Raw genomic sequence first — 5,751 nt, 5'->3', positions numbered from 1 at the left:
GCTTTTCGTTTTGAGTCAGAAAGAGAGTGAAAGATTATTGCTGAGTTTGGAATACAAAATGGCTATTTTATTTTCATTTCAAAACTCTCAACTCATGATAGCTCCTGAGAGGAGCTGAGATTGCCCAGGAAAAAGAGAATAATACAATGCGCAAAATGAGTTTTATAAAAATGCACAGAGCTACACTGGCTTCTGAGCATGCATGGGCATCACAGGTGTCCTGGCCTGCTCTGTCAGCTCCTTCACTCATGGACAGTGAAACTCCACATACTTGACGCGTTCACACATTTGCTCACAGCCAAGAACAAAAAAGCATGAGTTAAGCCCTTTCCAAGTACTGTCTTCCATTATTTTATGAAGGTAAAAGTAAAATGAACCACTCCAAGGCTCTGTTACAGAAAATGTTGCTTTCGGTGACCAAAAATAATGGATGACAAAAAGTAGCACACAGACATTGGCAATTTAAGTTGAAAGATGAATAACACTTGACAGATAAAAGGAAAAGACAATTTCATATTTATACTTATTTCTGTACTAAGAAATGATGGTCCATTGTGCTCACTTTAAAATCCTATCAATAAAAGTCTTTTCACTTCAAAATCCATTCAGAGTAATAAACATGTTTTGAATTGAAAATAACAAATATTCATAGAATATGCCCTGAAGACATGTTAAATTAATATCTCATCTATTGCAAAACACTTTGCAGAAATATCTTTCTTGAATGTTAAAAAATGAAAAGGATAAAATATGATTATACTCTGATGCCATTGTATTAATATATTTTGACTAAATTGTACCTGTATTAATTGTGCAATGGGATTTCATTGTGATATTTTCACGTATTTATATAAGAAATTAGTCAATGCCCCCTGCTGTTATTTTATTCCATTATCTCTTTTCTGAACATTTTAATGATTTTCATTATCCTGTTTTCCCGAGTTAATGATTATATTCACCTCAGCCCATCAACTTATACTTCTATTTTCCACGGCTCCCTCCCTAAAATGCTGCCCATCTATCCATCATTTCTCATTTTTAACTACTTTCTGCATATTACAGAGGAGAGATGATGTTTGTCTTTCTTGACATATCATATTTCATTTAATGCAATGGTCTCTTAATTCTATACATTTCCCTGTAAATGACTTAATTTCAGTCTTATTTATAACATTATTACTCCATTAGTTTTGTCTGAAAGAGAACATGAAAGATCGTGTGTAATATAGATTAGAATAAAATTGTGAATATTTAGATTGGTAATTTTTCTTCATAAGATAATCACAATATACTCAAAGAATGCTTAGCATAAACGTGCTTAACAGCTAAGTATATACCTTTACCTAATATTGAATTTCTAAAATTGTTATTGAAACATAAGTCAAAAATTTACAAATTTAGTATTGCTTATGCATTGGTATGCATATTTTCAGATATTTTCTAAACTATGTAAGTATATTACACAGTAATAAAAACACATTACATTTTAGTTAATAATAATATTTTGAAAAAACAAAAATAAAGTGAAATACAAGAGTGATAGTACAATATTATTACTCTACCAAAAATTTTTTCCATAGATACAAAAATATACAATATATTACATATTATATTTTATATACACATCCACTTTGGTGGGTGCAGATTAAATTTGACAAAGTCTAAAGAAAAAATCGAAGGTCAAAAGAAATTTCAGTTATTTGTCATATATGGTTAGAGGAAGAAACAGGAAAATATTTTCCTCTTTCTACAGAGATTAGATGTGGAGAAAGTTTTAGAAATTAAGTGCTTCTTGAACTGACAGTATTTATAAGCACAATGCAAGGTATGTTTGGTGTCTTAAATTAGCATCAGAGGTATCTTATCTAGTTGTCTGATGGAGCAAAAAATGCTATTAATATAAGATTCTTGACATAGATTGTGATAAATAATGATTTGTGTTCCCTTTTAGAAGCTGGGTAACTGAGTTCAGTATGGAAACTAGCTAACAACTTATTAATGTGGCAACCAAATGTCCTACACCTGGATAGTCTACTTCAGGAAAATGGGATGTTGGAGACAGGCCACCTGAAAAATGGGGAAAAGTATCATTGTAAAGAAATGTGAATGTTAAAATGAGGAAGGGAAACGGACAAGGAAACAATGAAACTTGGATGATGTCTGGAAAGATTGTGCACCCCACATTACACACCCAATGATGAGTCCTGGGAAGAACCAGTGCCTTAGTGAATAAATAATTTGTTGTAAGCCCTGTCTGGGTGTGCCTGCCTAGTAGATATTTGATCTTGCAAGACTAACATTGAACTGTCTCTTTATCCTATCTCTTGGAAAGTCAATGTTTTTGAGCTTGCATAGGTGAATGTGTTTCTCACAGAGATTTCCTAAATTATCTTTGTAAGTCATACAAGAGACACAAACATGAGGATAATAAAAAAATGTAACTATGGATACAGAGACATGAATTGCATAATCATTAGCTAAGAGATGCTGTTAGCACTCAGTCAGTAGAAGAGGTAAAGATGTCTTGATTCCATCCCATTGACTCTGATTTTTAAATGTCTGTATCCAGTATTTTGAAAGAATAGTTTGTTGTTTTAGCTACAAAATTTGAAGTAATGTGTCAGAACAACTTAAAGAATTGATTTGCCATGTGTTTCAGTTAGTATAACTGTTAGAATACCACAGTTAAGTACAGTAAAAAATGGCAATTCATTTCTCATAGTGCTGGAAGATAGGAAGTCCAGTATCTATTCTGTCTGTGGAGGGCTTGATTTCTTAACAACATTTTTTTTCCCCGCACAAAATGAGAGAAATGAGTGTGTTCTCCTGAGCCTTTCAGAAAGACACTCATTTACAAGCTTTCCATTTCTTAAGTGAATCACAACTCAAAGTTGTCTACTGAAAATTTCATCATATTGGGGACTAGATTTCAGCATATGAATTGTGTGAACACAACAGCATCCTGTTTAATATTGGTGTGAAAATCATAGAAAAATTAAACATACCTAGCAACTTCAAAGTTTGACTTTTGAGCATATATTTTTAAGGTTTCTCTGATATACAATGCTGCTGAAATTCGTCTGAGAATAGGTAAAAGTATGTGCCCATAATGTTATCGAAAATAGAAACTGAAGTGTGATCACAGAGACTAACTGCTAAAAGATGTTGGGTGGATGTCCATGACACAAAATTATAATGAGAAACGAGAAACTCACATGAATGTGTTACTGAGTAATATTCCTGACCTCAACATAGTACATTTGCTTTTTTCTCTCACCCTGAAGATTTTGCTTAATATGGTGGATATAATATTTCTCCTAAAGAAAAAAAAAGAACATTAGAAATTTCATAATTGTCTTTCTCATCAGGAATAAACCACTGCATTAGAAGTGTCAGGTTGTGTTGTTCATAACCTATGTGGAGCTAGAGCTAAACTTAAAACCTATCAGACATAACTTGTTGGTGCAGATTACCATTCTTGATGTTTCTTCCAGCCATAAACAATAGCTGTAAGTATATGCAGGTTTCTTTCTATGCTGGGAATGTAAAGGGACTTAATAACTTGCAGAATTTTATGGCATGCTAGATCTTCTCTATTTGATTTCTCACAGGAACAATCTACTTACAAAACCAAACGTTCTTATTCTAGTGTATTTGACACCAAATAAGTCAAAGCATCAAATCCATCACCCCATTTTATTTTCACACTAACAATATTTTGCGACTGCTTCTTGAATACCATAGATATAATTTTATTTTATATGGGTTTTTTGTTTTATTTCACATTTTTTCATAATTATGTTGACAATTGTTAGGTGTGATGTTTTATGAGTGTTCTTAGAGGTCCAAATAGTACAATATGTATTTCAAGCACAAGAATTCAGAGGTACAAGGAAAATCTCATAGATCACAAATGGTATTATGTGCTAGCAGTCTTATGAAACAAAGTCAGTTTCTTAATTAAAAAAAAAAGAAATACTTATTGATCCCTTTTTACTGTTCAAGCATCACCAGGGTGGTCAGCAGTAATGAGTACTTACAAAAGGTGGCAAAAATGGAGTCAAGAACATAGTAGTTGGGGGCTGGGAAGGTGGCTCAGTGGTAGAGTGTTGCCTTGCATGCATGAGGCACTGGGTTCGATTCCTCAGCACCACATAAGCAGAAAAAAAGCTGGAAGTGGTGCTATGGCTCAAGTGTTAGAGTGCTAGCTTTGAGCTGAAGAACATAGTAGCTGATCCATTTTCTAAGAAAGATCACTAGTTATGAGGACTCAATGAATCAAAATCCCATCTGATGATGTCAAGTGCTGGATGTTTAAAGTGAGCCTTCCTGATCTGCAGAAAGATGAAGTTGCATGTAGAAAACTCAAGCTAATTACTGAGGTTGTTCAGGGCAAGAAGTGCCTGACCAACTTCTATGACATAGATCTCACCTGAGGTACAGTGTGCTCCATGGTCAAAAAGTGGCAGGCCATGATTGAAGCTCATGTTGATGCCAGACTGCAGGTGGTTATTTGCTTCCTTTGTTTGGTGTTGGTTTCACTAAAAGATTCAACAATCAGATACCCAAGACCCTCTTGTGCTCAGCAACAACAGGCCTGCCAAACCTGGAAGAAAATCATAGAAATCATGATAGGAGAAGCACAGACAAATGACTTGAAAGAAGTACTTCATAATTTGATTCCAGACAGCATTGGGAAAGTCATAGAAAAGGATTGTCAGTCTACTCATTATGTCTTCCTTAGAAAAGTAGTACTGCTGAAGAAGCTCGAATTTGAATTGGGAGAACTCACAGAACTCCGTGTGAAGATGCTCTGGAAAAGCTACTGGAGACATGACTGGTGCTTGAGGCGAATGAGCTGACGGATACAAACCACCAATCCAAGAATTTATTTAAGATTCAGATTTTTAACTGTGACAAAGGGCTATTTTTGGATGAAAAATACTTATTGATATGAATACTTAAGATATATAATATAATGCTATTAAATGCATATACACAGTACAGTTTTCAACATAAAATATTGCTTACATTTTAGCAAGTCTTTACAATTTGTTCTACATTTTGATCTCAAAAGCCAGACATGATTCCAATATTGTGATTTTCTGAGTTACAATCAATAAACCACTTGTACCACATCCTGAAATTGCACAAGTATAATGGCTCAGCTCAAATAATTTTGAGAATTGGGATTGCTGGCTCTGAGTTGAAATGTACCTCACGTATGAATCTTGCAGTTTGACTAAAATCATGTGTCAAGAGGAAATGTTTTGAGTAGATATTATGTGGTTTATTTTTACCTGAGTAAGTATGGCATTAAATGCCACAAACTGGATTTGAAAACCCAAAACATGAGGCCATGTGAATTGCAGTCTGCATTATAGGATGATTGCAACACAACACTGAGGATATATTATTCAGAATGCTCCACATTGTGGAAGAAGTTGGAAAGAATGAAGCTGTGCTGTAGGAAGTTCAGGTCCTGAGCAGCTGAGTTTGGTTGAAATAATGCTTCCTGTACATTGTGTGCAAGACATCAAAATTAAGAGAACATATACACACCAGGGAGCAAAACTAGATATACCAAAAGAGATTTCAAAGAAATTCGCAATGTTCTGTTTGTAATCCTGTAGGAAAGGCATAAAAAGTTAAATTAATGATTATTTTTTAACTTGCCATCACTGTGTTTTTACAGTTAAAAGGCACAGTTATTGAGTATATAATTCATCAAATTTTGATAAAGATATGTCT

General features: G+C 34.0%; 1 pseudogene; it reads left to right on the top strand.

Moving 5' to 3' along the window:
- Positions 1–1,818: 1,818 nt before the first annotated feature.
- Positions 1,819–4,896, top strand: LOC105982700 (annotated as a pseudogene).
- Positions 4,897–5,751: the final 855 nt, after the last annotated feature.

Source organism: Dipodomys ordii, unplaced genomic scaffold (genome assembly GCF_000151885.1).
Source record: "Dipodomys ordii isolate 6190 unplaced genomic scaffold, Dord_2.0 Scaffold17, whole genome shotgun sequence".
Taxonomy (NCBI): domain Eukaryota; kingdom Metazoa; phylum Chordata; class Mammalia; order Rodentia; family Heteromyidae; genus Dipodomys; species Dipodomys ordii.
This window is presented reverse-complemented; position numbering and strand designations above follow the sequence as displayed.